The following is a 16437-nucleotide window of genomic DNA, read 5'->3' as shown; positions in this document are numbered from 1 at the left end:
AGCTTTTCTTGTTGTTGTGAGCTGCCTCTACTCATGCTTGCGGTGCATAGGGTTTTCATTAGCTGATTTTTGGAAGCATATCTCCAGGTCTCTTGCCTTAGCCTGTCTCTGAATTTTGCTTAAACCTGTTCAGCATCATAGCAACACTCCAGCCTCAAATGCAAGATGGGTGGAAGCTGTGCATGAGGTGTATTGGCCAGGAATTGAACCCAAGTCTCCTACCTAGAAGGCAAGAATTTTACAATTGAGAATGAAGAAAACCAAAGACACGGGGGAAGACTAATCCAAAGGACTAATGGACCACAACTACCACGGCCTCTACCAGACTTAGTCCAGCACAACTAGATGGTGCCTGGCTACCACCACTGACTGCTCTGATGTGGATCACAATAGAGGGTTCTAGACAGAACTGGAGAAAAATGTGGAACAAAATTCTAACTCACAAAAAAAAGACTAGACTTACTGGCCTGACAGAGACTGGAGAGACCCCAGAGAGCATGGCCCCTGGACACCCTTTTAGCTCAGTAATGAAGTCATTCCTGAGGTTCACCCTTCAGCCAAAGATTAGACAGGACTATACAACAAAAGGAGAATAAATGGGCACACCAGGTAAGGACAAGAAGGCAGGAGGGGACAGTGTTACCGCAAATTGCAGATTCGAGACCCCTGCTGAACAGCCAATACTGAGACAGGAGGAGGTAAGCAGCAAGAGGACTTTATTGAACACTGTGTTCAAGAGACAGAAAAATAAATAAATAAAAATTTTTCCCCCCAAATTCTGTCTGCCTCAAAAGGGCTGACTAGAGGGTTTTACAGGGAGAGGTTCAGGGTTTAGAGATTTCCAGGAATGTTGATTCTTCTTTGAGGTGGACGTATTGACGAAGAGACCTATCGTTGACGTCTAGCAGGTCTCTTTTCGCCATCCTAGTTTCAGTCACAAGATGGACTGGACTTTGCTCAATTATCTCGGGTCCTGATGGTATTGCTCATTGTCTTGTCCCCTGGTTTAATCAACAACGAAAATCTTGATTACCTTGTTTTTCTACAAAGGAACAATCATGAGACAGATTCCAGAGCAAGTAATTGACATTTTCAAAGACTAAAGATTTAATCACAGCTTATACAGCTAAGGAAACCCTGGTGGCATAGTGGTTAAGTGCTACAGCTGCTAACCAAAGGGTTGGCAGTTTGAATCCACGAGGCACTCTTTAGAAACTCTATGGGGCAGTTCTACCCTGTCCTATAGGGTCACTATGAGTCGGAATCGACTCGACGGCACTGGCATTGGTTTTTTGGTTTTGGTTATACAAAAACCCAAACCAAACCCACTGCCATCGAGTCGATTCCGACTCACAGCGACCCTATAGGACGGGGCAGAACTGCCCCATAGAGTTTCCAAGGAGCGCCTGGCGGATTTGAACTGCTGACCTCTTGGTTAGTAGCTGTAGCACTTAACCACTATGCCACCAGGGTTTCCATTGGTTATACAGCTAAACAAAAAAAAATATATTCTCTAATTTTGATACTGAAACACTAAAGAAAATGTATTTTCTCTACTTCAACAGGAAAGCTGGTAATGGGGAACCCAAGATAGAGATGGGGAGAGTGTTAACCTGTTATGGGGTTGGCAACCAATGTCACAAAACAATATGTGTATTAATTGTTTAATGAAAAACTAATTTGCTCTGTAAACTTTCATCTAAAGTACAACAACAACAAATTCTACCACCGAACCCCCACTGCCCTTCTGAAAAAGCTTTCACTTCTCTATAAACGGGCCGTGCATAGGTACAGTGGTCCTGGCCCTACCACTTTACCACCCTCCTTCCTTGAATACAAGCATGGTTCCTGGAGCTGTGGCAGCCTTTTTACAATCACAAAATGTCAAGCATGCTTACCACAGACCCACTCGCTCGGAATGGCAGGACTAAAGAGAGAAAGAGTGAGCCCTGGTGGCGCAGTGGTTAAGCACTCGGCTGCTAACTGAAAGGTTGGTGGCTTGAACCCACCAACCACTCTACAGGAGAAAGATATAAAAGTCTGCTTCTGTGATGATTTACAGCCTTAGAAACCCTACGGGGCAGTTCTACTTTGTCCTATAGGGTCACTATGAGTTCAAATTGACTTGATGGCAGTGTTTTTTAAGAGAGCAAAGCAGGTTCCTTATTGGCATTGTTGAACAGCTGAACCAACACTAGTAACTTCCTACTTCTAGACTTCCTGTTCTATAAGAAAAATACCACTCTGTGTATTGTTACTTGTAGCTTTCCTAACTGACAACACTATAAGTAAAACTAAAATATAGATATATATATAAAATGAAACCCATTGCCATCTAGTCAATTCCAACTCATAGCAAACTTGTAGGACAGAGTAGAACTGCCCCTTAGGGTTTCCAAGGAGAGGCTGGTAGATTCGAACTGCCAACCTTTTGATTAGCAGCTGAACTCTTAACCACTGTGCCACCTATATCAGAGATTTATAATTTCCTTATGTACATTTTTTAGCAAATTGCGTAGAATTCATTACACAGTTAAAAAAAAAAAAAAAGGGTTCAGTTATTCCAAGCACTCTTCACACAATCTCAAATTTTAAAAATCCCTGTAGCTTTTGTTAAAGAGAGGCAGGCTGGGGTACACACTTGTGCATATGTGAGTGCTCACACTCTGTTGAGGGGCCTCAGAGGGGAACGATTTCATATTTGAATGTGCCTCATCTTGCACGGACACTGTGCGAGCTGCTTTATGTATGTAATTTTATGTCGTAAGCATATGAAGACCTGAATCGTATATACAATTCAGCACTGTTATGGATTGAGTTGTGTCCCCAAAAAACATGTATTGTAAACCCTAACCTCTATGCCTATGGTCATGACCTCATTTGGGAATGGGCTGTCTTTGTTATACTAATGAGACAGGAATAGTGTAGAGTGTGTCTTGAATCAATCCCTTTTGAGATATAAAAGAGATTAAACAAGCGAGAGAAGCGGAGATGGAGGAAGAGAGATGCCAAGTCACATGAAGAATGCCCAGAAACAGAAGCTCTGAAGAAACAAGGGCCTTCCTCTAGAGCTGACAGAGAGAAAAAGCCTTCCCCTGGAGCCGGCACTCTGAACTCAAACTTCTAGCCTCCTAACTGTGAAAAAATAAATTTCTGTATGTTAAAGCCATCCACTTGTGGTATTTCTGTTATAGCAGCAGTAGATAACTAAGACAAGCACATTTTCTAATTGCTTGATGTCCCTGGGTGGCACAAAATGGTTAAGTACTCAGACTACTAATTGAAAGGTTGGTGGTTCGAATCTACCCAGAGGTGAATCAGAAGAAGGCCTGGCGATCTACTTCCCGAAGGTCACAGCCATGGGAAAATCGATGGAGTATAGTTCTTTTTTTACCTGAGGTTGCCATGAGTTGGCGTTGTCTCAGTGGCAACTGGAAAAAAAAGAAATGTGAAAGTGAACTAAGATAGAGTCAGTGCAGCGTGACAAGCAGGTATTTAAGGATGGTTCCTAGAGGCAAACATAGGAACACAAGTTAAACACCACCCCCACCCCCCACCACGTTCAGTATGTTTACAAGGACATAATCTAACCAGCGAATACTTAGCTAGCCCACATAACGTGAGCTCTAAATAGAACGACAACAAAAAAAATGCTGGGTACCTAACACCGCTCTGCACAGGGACAGGACAGTCCCACCCCATGCTCCTGCTGGAGCTGATAACAATGTGGTGTCAGGTTTCTCCCTCCACCACGTCCTCCCCCAGCAGGTCAAGGCTAGCTCTTACTTTATGGTGTGAGTCACACAGACATGTGTTCCTCCTGGAGAGAACAAACACCAAAATTACTCTGCAAATATCACAGAAGGGTTCTGAATCCAGAGAGTATTTCATGTGACCTGAAACTCCTGTTCTTCATTTGGATTTTCCAACAACCTGGGAAAGGTTCTGCAACCAGAGCTATGAGTGCATTACCACCATCACCCTTTCACCCACTTACCTAAAAAGGATAGCTGGACCTTGGCGAGGGTTTGTTGATCTAGTTCAAGATTATGCTCACTGCACTTTGACACAACATCTAGTTCCCATCCTTGGAAAAAAGTCCTACATAAATAAACAGGATGACCCTTTCCCCAGATAGGTTCACTTTAATTTGATAGAGCTATCATCAGAGTTTGGAGTCCATGGGTGGAGCAAACTGGTTTTTTGTTTTTTACTGTGCTTTAAGTGAAAATTTACAAGTCAGTTTCTCATATAAAAACTTGTACACACATTGTTATGTGACCCTAGTCACAACGTGACAGCACATTCCTTCTCTCCACCCTGTATTTCCTGGGTCCTTTCAACCAGCTTCTGTCTCCCTTTGCCTTCTCATCTCACCTCCAGACAGGAGCTGCTCACATAGTCTCATGTGTCTGCTGGAGCTAACAAGCACACTGCCACCCAGTATCATTTTATGTCTTATAGTCCAGTCTAATCTTTGTCTGAAGAGTTGGCTTTGGGAACGGTTTTAGTGTGGGGCTAACAGAGAGTTCGGGGGCCATGACTTCTGGCATCCCTCCAGACTCAGTCAGACCATTAAATCTGGTCTTTTTTACCAGAATTTGAGTGCTGCATCCCACTTTTCTCCTGCTCCGCCAGAGATTCTCTGTTGTGTTCCCTGTCAGGGCAGTCATTGGTGGTAGCTGGACACCATCTAGTTCTTTCGGTCTCAGGATGATGGAGTCTCTGGCTTATGTGGCCCTTTCTGTCTCTGGGGCTTATATTTTCCTTGTGTCTTTGGTGGTCTTCATTCTCCCCTGCTCCATGTGGTTTGAGAGCAATTGATGCATCTTAGGTGGCTGCTCCCTAGCTTTTAAGACCCAAGACGCCACTCACCAAAGTGGGATGCAGAACACTTTCTTAATAAACTTTGTTATGCCAGTTGACCCAGATGTCCCCTGAAACCATGGTCCCCAGACCCCTTCCCCTTCTACTCTGTCCCTGAAAGTGCTTGTTTGTATTCAGGAAACTTCTTAGCTTTTGGTTTAGTCCAGTTGTGCTGACTTCCCCTGTATTGTGTGTTATCCTTCCCTTCACCTGAAATAATTCGTCTCCCATAATTATTCACTAATTAGTGAATACCCTTCTCCCTCTCTCCCTCTCCACCCTCATATCAAAGAATGTATTCTTCTGTGTTTTAACCTTTTCCTGAGTTCTTACAATATTCTCGTACAATATTTGTCCTTTTGCGACTGTCCTTAATTTCACTCATGAGTCGGAATCGACTCGACGGCACTGGGTTTGGTTTTTTGGTTTAATTTCACTAAGCATAATGCCTTCCAGATTCTTCCATGTTATGAGATGTTTCACTGATTCATCGTTGTTCTTTATCATTGCATTCCATTGTGTGAATATACGATAATTTGTTTATCCACTCATCTGTTGATGGGCACCTTGGTTGTTTCCATCTTTTTGCTACTGTAAACAGTGCTTCAATGAACATGGGTGTGCATATATCTATTTGTGTGAAGGTTCTTATTTCCCTAGGATATATTCCAAAGAGTGGGATTGCTGGATCCTATGGTAGTTCTATTTCTAGCTTTCAAAGGAAGTGCCAAATCGATTTCCAAAGTGGTTGTACCATTTTACATTCCCACCAGCAGTGTATAAGTGTTCCAGTTTCTCCAAAACCTCTCCAACATTTACGATTTTGTGTTTTATTTTTTGGATCAATGCCAGCCTTGTTGGAGTGAGATGGTATCTCGTTGTAGTTTCGATTTGCATTTCTCTAATGGCTAATGATTGTGAGCATTTCCTCATGCATCTGTTAGCTGCCTGAATGTCTTCTTTGGTGAAGTGACTTTTCATATCCTTTGTCCATTTTTAATCGGGTTATTGTCTTTTCGTTGTTGAGGTCTTGCAGTATCTTACAGATGTTAGAGATTAGACGCTGATCGGATTTGTCATACCAAAATTTTTTTGCCAAAAAGACAATCTGTAGGTTGTCTTTTTACGCTTTTGGTGAAGTCTTTGAATGAGTGTGTTTGATTTTTAGGAGCTTGCAGTTATCTAGTTTGTCTTGTGGTGGTGTGCTTTGTTAGTAATGTTTTGTATACTGTTTACACCATGTATTAGGGATCCTAGCGTTGTCCCTGTTTTTTCTCCCATGATCTTTATCATTTTAGATTTTATATTTAGGTCTTTAATCCATTTTGAGTTAGTTTTTGTGCATGGTGTGAGGAATGGGTCTTGTTTCATTGTTTTGCAGATAGATATCCAGTTATGCCAGCACCATTTGTTAAAAAGGCCGTCTTTTCCCCATTTCACTGACTTGGGGCCTTTGCCAAACCTCAGCTGCTCATATGTGCATGGATTTATGTCTGGGTTCTCAATTCTGTTCCATTGGTCTATGTGCCTGTTGTTGTACCAGTACCAGGCTATTTTGACTACTGTGGCAGTATAATAGGTTCTAAAATCAGGTAGTGCGAGGCCCCCTGCTTTGTTCTTCTTTTTCAGTAATGCTTTACTTATCCGGGGCCTCTTTCGCTTCCATACGAAGTTGGTGATTTATTTCTCCATCTCATTAAAAAATGTCATTGGAATTTGGGCCGGAATTGCATTGTATGTATAGATGGCTTTTGGTAGAATAGACATTTTTACAATGTTAAGTCTTTCTATCCATGAGCAAGGTATGTTTTTCCACTTATGTAGGTCTCTTTTGGTTTCTTGCAGTAGTGTCTTGCAGTTTTCTTTGTGTAGGTCTTTTATGTCTCTGGTTAGATATATTCCTACGTATTTTATCTTTTGGGGGGCTATTGTAAATGGTATTGATTTGGTGATTTCCTCTTTGAAGTTCTCTTTGTTAGTGTAGAGGAATGCAACTGATTTATGTATGTTTATCTTGTATCTTGATACTCTGCTGAACTCTTAGTTTCAGTAGTTTTCTTGAGGATTATTTAGGGTTTTCTGTGTATAAGATCATGTCATCTGCAAATAGAGATATTTTTACTTCTCCTTTGCCAATTTGGATGCTCTTTATTTCTTTATATAGCCTAATTGCTCTGGCTAGGTCCTCTAGCACAATATTGAATAAGAGTAGTGATAAAGGGCATCCTTGTCTGGTTCCCGTTCTCAAGAGAAATGCTTTCAGACTGTCCATTGAGGATGATGTTGGCTGTTGGCTTTGTATAAATGCCCTTTATCATGTTGAGGAATTTCCCTCCATTCCTATTTTGCTGAGAGTTTTTATCAAGAATGTGTGTTCGACCTTGTCAAATGCCTTTTCTGCATCAATTGATAGGATCATGTGATTCTTATCTTTTGTTTTATTTATGTGGTGGATTACATTGATTGTTTTTCTAATGTTGAACCATCCCTGCATACCTGGTATGAATCCCACTTGGTCATGGTGAATTATTTTTTGATATGTTGTTGAATTCTGTTGGCTAGAATTTTGTGGAGGGTTTTTGTGTCTAAGTTCATGCGGGTCATCGGTCTGTAATTGTCTTTTTTGTGTGTGTGTCTTTATCTGGTTTTGGTATCAGGGTTATGCTCTGAAATATCTTTAGTAGTACTGGTGTTAACTCTTCTCTGAAAGTTTGGTAGAACTCTCCAGTGAGGCTGTCAGAGCAAGGGCTTTTTTTTGGTTGGGAGTTTTTTTTATTACCTTTTCAATCTCTTCTTTTGTTATAGGTTCATTAGTTTAGGTAGGTACTGAGTTACTAGAAATTTGTATATTTCTTTTAGGTTTTCAAGTTTGTTAGAGTATAATTTTTCCATAATATTCTATTATGAATCTTTTAATTTCAGTTGGGTCTGTTGTGATATCGACCATATCAGTTCTTATTCAGGTTATTTGCTTCCTCTCCTGTATTTCTTTTGTCAGTTTGGCCAGTGGTTTATCAATTTTTTTGATCTTTTCAAAGAACCAACTTTGGTCTTGTTAACTCTTTTGACTGTTTTCCTAGTCTCTGTTTCATTTAATTCTGCTCAAATTTTTATTATCTGATTTCTTCTCATGCCCGAGGGTTTCTTTTGCTGTTCTCTTTCTATTTGTTCAGGTTCTTGGGTTAATTCTTTGATTTTGGCCCTTTATTCTTTTTGTATGTGTGCATTTATTGCTATAAATTGACCTCTGAACACTGATTTTGCTGTGTCCAAAGGTTCTGGTAGGATGTGTTTTCATTCTCGTTTGATTCTATGAATTTCATTATTCCATCCTTAATTTCTTCTATTACCCAGTAGTTTTTTGGGCAAAGTGTTCAGTTTCCATGTGTCTGATGGTTTTTTCCTAGGTTTTTCTATTATTGATTTCTACTTTTATGACTTTATGGTCAAAAAAGACGCTTTGTAATATTTCAGTATTTTGGATTCTGTTAAGGCTTGCTTTATGGCCTAATATGTGGTCTGTTCTGGAGAACGTTCCACGTGTGTTGGAAAAGAAAGTATACTTGACTGCTGTTGGGTGAATGTTCTGTATATGTCTTTGAGGTCAAGTTGGTTGATTGTGGCATTTAGATCTTCTGTGTCTTTATTGAGCTTCTTTTTGGATGTTCTGTCCTTCACTGAAAGTGGTGTGTTGAAGTCTCCTACTATTATTGTGGTTCTGTCTATCTCTCTTTTCAATGCTGTTAAGGCTTGTTTTATATATTTTGGAGTCCTGTGATTGGTTGTGTAAATATTTTTTTGATTATGTGTATTGACACTTTAATCATTATATAGTGTCCTTCCTTATTCTATGTGGTGGATTTATAGTCTATTTTGTCAGGAATTAATATTGCCACTCCTGCTCTTTTTTGATTGTTGTTTCGTTGATGTATTTTTTTCTATCCTTTGAGTTTTAGTTTGTCTCTTTAAGTCTAAGGTGTGTCTCTTGTAGGCAGCATATAGATGCATCGTGTTTTTTATCCATTCTGCCACTCTCTGTCTCTTTATTGGTGCATTTAGTCCATTTACGTTTGGTTTAATTATGGATGGGTATGAGTTTAGTGCTGTCATTTTGATGTCTTTTTTTATGTGTTGTTGACAGTTTCTTTGTTCCACTTAATTTTCTGTGCTGAGTCGTTTTTCTTCATATATTTTCTTTTTCTCTTTTTCATTGTTGTTGATTTTGTATTTGCTGAGTGTTTATGTTTTTCTTGTCTTTTTATTTTGATGCGTAGGATTGTTAGTTTCCTTTGTGGTTACAATAAAAATTACCCCTATTTTTCTAAGTTTAAACAAGTCTTTTATTTCTTTATATCGCCTTGACTTCCTCACCATATGAAAGATCTATGACTACATTTTTTTAGTCCCTTTTTTTTTGTTTTCATGTTGTCATCTTTTACATAGTAACATCACTGTTTCCCTGTTTCGAGCGTTTTAGCTTTGATTTATTTTTGTGATTTCTGTATCTGGGTTGATATCTGGTTGCTCTGACCTGTGTTCTAGTTTGGATTGTTATCTGATGTTACTGACTTCCTAACCAGAGGACTCCCTTTAGTATTTCTTGTAATTTTGGTTTGGTTTTTGCAAATTCCCTGAACTTCCGTTTGTCTGGAAATGTTCTAATTTTGCCATCATATCTGAGAGACAGTTTTGCTGGATATATAATTATTGGCTGGCAATTTTTTTCCTTCAAGGCTTTATATATATGTCATCCCATTGCCTTCTTGCCTGCATGGTTTCTGCTGAGTAGTCCAAGTTAGTCTTATTGACTCTCCTTTTCTTTTCTTTTTATTGTACTTTAGATGAAGGTTACAGAACAAACTACCTTCTCATCTAACAGTTTTGTAAACACTTTGTTCTATGACACTTAACACTCCAATGACATGTCAACACTCTCCCTTCTCAACCCTGGGCTCCCTATTAGCAGATTTCCTGTTCCCTTCAGCCTTCCAGTCCCTGACCCAGGGCTGGTGTGCCCCTTTAATTTCATTTTTTTCCATGGGCCTGTTCAATACTTGGCTGAAGGATGAACCTCAGGAGTGAGTTCATTACTGAGATGAAAAGGCGTCCAGGGGCCATACTCCTAGGGTTTTTCCAGCCTCTGTCAGGCCAGCAAGTCTGGTCTTTCTTTCTGAGTTAGAATTTTGTTCTACATTTTTCTCCAGCTCTGTCCAGAAACCTCTATTGTGATCTCTATCAGAGCAGTCAGTGGTAGTAGCTGGGCACCATCTAGTTGTACTGGACTCAGTCTGGTGGAGGCCATGGTAGATGTGGTCCATTAGTCCTTTGGAATAATCTTTCCCTTACACCTTTAGTTTTCTTCATTCTTCCTTGCTCCCAAAGGGGTGAGACCAGTGGAGTATCCTAGATGGCCACACACAAGCTTTTAAGACCCCAGACACTACTTACCAAAGTAGAATGTAAACATTTTCTTTATAAATTATGTTATGCCAATTGAGCTAGATGTTCCCCTAGACCATGGTCCCCACAGCCTTCAGGCCATCAATTCAGTCCCTCAGGGAGTTTAGATGCATCTATGGAGCTACCGTGACCTTGTCTTATACAGGTTGTGCTGGCTTCCCCAGTATTGTGTACTGTCTTACCCTTCACCAAAGTTTCCACTTACCTTTTGTCTATTAAAAGTGTTTTTCCATTCCCACCTCTCCCCTCCCTCATAACCATCACAGATTTTTTCATTTTGTATGTAAACCTTTTCACGAGTTTTTACAGTAGTGGTCTCATACATATTTGCCCTTTTGTATTGACTTATTTCATTCAGCATAATGCCCTCCAGACTACTCCATGTTATGAGATGCTTCACAGATTCGTCATTGGTCTTTATCATAGCATAATACTCCATTGTGTATATGTACGACAGTTTGTTCATCCATTCATCTTTGATGGGTGTCTAGGTTATTTCCATCTTTTTGCTATGGTGAACAATGCTGCAATAAACATGGGTGTGCATATGTCTGTTTGTGTGATGACTCTTATTTCTCTAGGATATATTCCTAGGAGTTGGATTGCTGGATCACATGGATTTCTATCTCTAGCTTTCTAATTAAGTACCATATCTTTTTCCAAAATGGTTGTATCATTTTGCATTCCCACCAGCCATGCATAAGAGTGCCAATCTCCCCACAGCCTCTCCAACATTTGTTATTTCCTGTTTTATTGATTCATGTCAGTAATGCCAGTTTGAGATAATGTCTCATTGTGGTTTTGATTTGAATTTCTCTGATGACTAGAGATTGTGAGCATTTCCTCATGTGTCTGTTGGCTGCTTGAATGTCTTCTTTGTTGAAATGTCTGTTCATTTCCTCTGCCCATTTTTTAAAAATAATTTTTAGTGTGCTTTAAGTGAAAGTTTACAAATCAAGTCAGTCTCTCACATAAAAACTTATATACACCTTCCTAGATATTCCCAATTACTCTCCCCCCATGAGACATCCTGCTCCCTCCTTACACTCTCACTTTTCATGACCATTTTGCCAGCTTCTACGCCCCTCTACCCTCCCATTTCCCCTCAAGGCAGGAGATGCCAACATAGTCTCAAGTGTCCACCTAAACCAGGTAGCTCATGCCTCACCAGCATCCCTCTCCAACCGATTATCCAGTCCAATCCATGTCTGATGAGTTGGCTTCGGGAATGGTTCCTGCCCTGGGCCAACAGAAGGTCTGGGGGCCATGACCACTGGGGTCCTTCCAGTCTCAGTCAGACCATTAAGTCTGGTCTTTTTATGAGAATTTGGGGTCTGCATCCCACTGTTCTCCTGCTCCATCAGGGATTCTGTGTTGTGTTCCCTGTCAGGGCAGTCATCGGTTGTGGCCGGGCACCATCTAGTTCTTCTGGTCTGAGGATGATGTAGTCTCTGGTTCATGTAGCCCTTTCTGTCTCTTGGGCTCGTTATTATCTTGTGTTCTTGGTGTTCTTCATTCTCCTTTGATCCAGGTGGGTTGAGACCAATTGATGCATCTTAGATGGCTTCTTGCTAGCATTTAAGACCCCAGACGACACTCTTCAAAGAGGGATGCAGAATGTTTTCTTAATAGATTTTATTATGCCAGTTGACTTAGATGTCCCCTGAAACCATGGTCTCCAAACCCTGCCCCTGCTTCGCTGACCTTTGAAGCATTCAGTTTATTCAGGAAACTTCTTGGCTTTTGGTTTAGTCCAGTTGTGCTGACCTCTACTGTGTTGAGTATTGCCCTTCCCTTCACCTAAAGTAGTTCTTGTCTACTATCTATTTAGTAAATACCCCTCCCATCCTCCCTCCCTCCAACCTCTCGTAACCACAAAACGGTGTGTTCTTCTCTGTTTAAACTATTTCTCAAGATCTTATAATAGTGGTCTTATACAATATTTGTCCTTTTGCAACTGACTAATTTCACTCAGCATTAATGCCTTCCAGATCCGTCCATGTTATGAAATGTTTCACAGATTCATCACTCTTCTTTATCGATGTGTAGTATTCCATTGTGTGAATACACCATAATTTATTTATCCACTCATCCATTGATGGGCACCTTGGTTGGTTCTATCTTTTTGCTATTGTAAACAGTGCTGCAATAAACATGGGTGTGCATATATCTGTTCGTGTAAAGGCTCTTATTTCTTTAGGATATAATTTGAGGAGTGGGATTTCTGGGTCATATGGTAGTTCTATTTCTAGCTTTTTAATGAAGCACCAAATTGATTTTCAAAGTGGTTGTACCATTTTACATTCCCACCAGCAGTGTTTAAGTGTTCCAATCTCTCCACAGCCTCTCCAACATTTATTATTTTGTGTTTTTTGGATTAGTGACAGCCTCGTTGGAGTGAGATGGAATCTCATCGTAGTTTTGATTTGCATTTCTCTAATGGCTAACGATTGAGAGCATTTCCTCATGTGCCTGTCAGCTGCCTGAACCTGTTCTTTAGTGAAGCGCTTGTTCATATCCTTTGTCCACTTTTTAATTGGGTTATTTGTCTTTTTGTGGTTGAGTTTTAGAAGAGCCATGTAGATTTTAGAGATCAGGTGCTGGTCGGAGATGTCGTAGCTGAAAATTTTTTCCCAGTCTGTAGGTGGTCTTTTTACTCTTTTGGTGAAGTCTTTAGTTGAGCATAGGTGTTTGAAAGGTACCTGGTTTCTCTTCAGTGTTTTTAGTAATGTTTTGTATTCTGTTTATGCCATGTATTAGGGCTCCTAACGTTGTCCCTATAGTTTTTGTGTATGGTGTGAGGTATGGTTACCGTTTCTTTTTTTTTTTTTTTTTTGCAGATGGATATCCAGTTATACCAGCACCATTTGTTAAAAAGACTGTCTTTTCCCCAGTTAACTGACGCTGGGCCTTTGTCAAATATCAGCTGCTCATATGTGGATAGATTTATATCTGGGTTCTCAATTCTGTTCCATTGGTCTATGTGTCTGTTATTGTACCAGCACCAGGCTGTCTTGACTACTGTAGAGGTATAATAGGTTCTAAAATCAGGTAAAGTGAGTCCTCTCACTTTTTCTTCTTTTTTAGTAAGGCTTTACTTATCCAGGGCTTCTTTCCCTTCCATATGAAGTTGGTGATTTGTTTCTCCACCTCATTAAAAAATGTCATTGGAATTTGGATCGGAAGTGCATTGTATATATAGATGGCTTTTGGTAGAATAGACATTTTTACAATGTTAAGTCCTCCTATCCGTGAATAAGGTATGTTTTTCCACTTATGTAGGTCCCTTTTGGTTTCTTGCAGTAACGTCTTGTAATTTTCTTTGTATAGGTCTTTTACGTCTTTGGTAAGATTTATTCTTAAGTATTTTATCTTCTTGGGGGCTACTGTGAATAGTATTGATTTGGTGATTTCCTCGTCTATGTTCTTTTTTTTGATGTAGAGGAATCCAAGTGATTTTTGTATGTTTATCTTGTAACCTTAAACTCTGCTGAGCTCTTCTATTAGTTTCAGTAGTTTTTTGGAGGATTCCTTAGGGTTTTCTGTGTATAAGATCATGTCGTTTGCAAGTAGAAATAATTTTACTTCTTCCTTGCCAATCTGAATGCCCTTTATTTCTTTGTCTAGCCTAATTACTCTGGCTAGGACCTCCAGTACAATGTTGTATAAGAGTGGTGATAAAGGGCATCCTTGTCTGGTTCCCGTTCTCAAGGGAAATGCTTTCAGGCTCTCCATTTAGGATGATGTTCGCTGTTGGCTTTGTATAAATGCCCTTTATTATGTTGAGGAATTTTCCTTCAATTCCTATTTTGCTGAGAGTTTTTATCAAGAATGTGTGTTGGACTTTGTCAAATGCTTTTTCTGCATCAGTTGATAAAATCATGTGATTCTTATCTTTTGTTTTATTATGTGATGGATTACATTGATTGTTTTTCCAGTATTAAACCATCCTTGCATACCTGGTATAAATCCCACTTGGTCATGGTGCATTATTTTTTTGATATGTCGTTGAATTCTATTGGCTAGAATTTTGTTGAGGATTTTTGCACCTATGTTCATGAGGGATATAGGTCTATAATTTTCTTTTTTTTGTGGTGTCTTGTTTTGGGTTTTAGCTGGTTTTGGTATCAGGTTTATGCTGGCTTCATGGAATTAGTTAGGTAGTATTCCATCCTTTTCTATGCTTTGAAATACCTTCAGTAGTAGTGGTGTTAACTGTTCTCTGAAAGTTTGGTAGAGCTCTGCAGTGAAGCCTTCCGGGCCAGGGCTTTTTTTTGTTGGGAGTTTTTTGATTACCTTTGCAATCTCTTTTTTTGTTTTGGGTCTATTTAGTTGTTCTACTTCTGTTTGTGTTAGTTTAGGTAGGTAGTGTGTTTCTAGGAATTCATCCATTTCTTCTAGGTTTTCAGATTTGTTAGAGTACAATTTTTTGTAGTAATCCGATATAATTTTTTTAATTTCAGTTGGATCTGTTGTGATGTGGCCCATCTCATTTCTTATTCAGGTTATATGTTTCTTTTCCTGTATTTCTTTAGTCAGTCTGGCGAATGGTTTATCAATTTTGTTAATTTTTTCAAAGAACCAGCTTTTGGCCTTGTTAACTCTTTCAATTGTTTTTCTGTTCTCTAATTCATTTAATTTGCTGTAAATTTTATTTTTTGTTTTCTTCTGGTGCCTGATGGTTTCTTTTGTTGCTCTCTTTCTATTTGTTCAAGTTGTAGGGACGGTTCTTTGATTTTGGCTCTTTCTTCTTTACGTATGTGTGCATTTATTGATATAAATTGACCTCTGAGCACTGCTTCCCCTGTGTCCCAAAGGTTTTGATAGGAAGTGTTTTCAGTCTTGTTGAATTCTATGAATTTCCCTCCTTAATGTCTTCTATAATCCAGTCTTTTTTGAACAGGGTATTGTTCAATTTCCAAGTATTTGATTTCTTTTCTGTGGTTTTTCTGTTATTGATTTCTACTTTTTTGGCCTTACGGTTTGAGAAGATGCTTTGTAATATTTCAATGTTTCGGATTCTGCAAAGTCGTGTTTTATGACCTAATATGTGATCTATGCTAGAGAACGTTCCATGTGCACTATAAAAGAAAGTATACTTTGCAGCTGTTGGGTGGAGTATTCTGTATAAGTCTGTGAGGTCAAGTTGGTTGATTGTAGCAATTATATCTTCTGTGTCTCTATTGAGCTTCTTACTGGATGTCCTATCCTTCACCGAAAGTGGTGTGTTGAAATCTCCTACTATAATTGTGGAGGTGTCTATCTCACTTTTCAATTCTGTTAAACTTTGTTTTATGAATCTTGTAGCCCTATCATTGGGTGCGTAAATATTTAATATGGTTATATCTTCCTGGTAAATTGTCCCTTTAATCATTGTATAGTGTCCTTCTTTATCCTTTGTGGTGGATTTAACTTTAAAGTCTATTTTGTCAGAAATTAATACTGCCACTTCTGCTCTTTTTTGATTGTTGTTTCATTGATATATTTTTTTCCATCCTTTGGGTTTTAGTTTGTGTCTCTAAGTCTGAGGTGTGTCTCTTGTAGGCAGCATATAGACCGATCATGTTTTTTCATCCAGTCTGCAACTCTCTGTCTCTTTATTGGTGCACTTAGTCCATTTACATTCATAATTATAGATAAGTATGAGTTTAGTGCTGTTGTTTTGATGCCTTTTTGTGTGTGTGGTTGACAATTTCATTTTTCCACTTAAAAATTTTTTGTGCTGAGTTTTTCTTTGTAGATTGTGTTCCTCCTTTTCATAGTAGTTGAATTATTTTTGCTGAGTCGTTATGTTTATCTTTTTTTTTTTTCCAAGTATGGAATTGTTAGACCTCTTTGTGGTTAACTTAGTGTTTACCCCATTTGACTAAGTAAAAACCTAAGTTGTATTGCCTTATATCGTCTTGGTTTCCTCTCCATATGTAAGATCTAGGCCTCCTGTATTTAGTCCCTCTTTTTTGATTATTGTAATCTTTTCCATAATGACCTCAATGATTCCCGTTTTGAGCAATTTTTTTTTAATTAATCTTATTTTGTTTTTGTGATTTCCCTATCTGAGTTGACGTCAGGCTGTTTTATTTTGTGACCTTGTGTTGTGTTGGTATCTGATAT

Source organism: Loxodonta africana, chromosome 17 (genome assembly GCF_030014295.1).
Source record: "Loxodonta africana isolate mLoxAfr1 chromosome 17, mLoxAfr1.hap2, whole genome shotgun sequence".
In the NCBI taxonomy this organism is placed as follows: domain Eukaryota; kingdom Metazoa; phylum Chordata; class Mammalia; order Proboscidea; family Elephantidae; genus Loxodonta; species Loxodonta africana.
The sequence above is the reverse complement of the archived record's forward strand: the minus strand, read 5'-3'. Positions refer to the sequence as shown.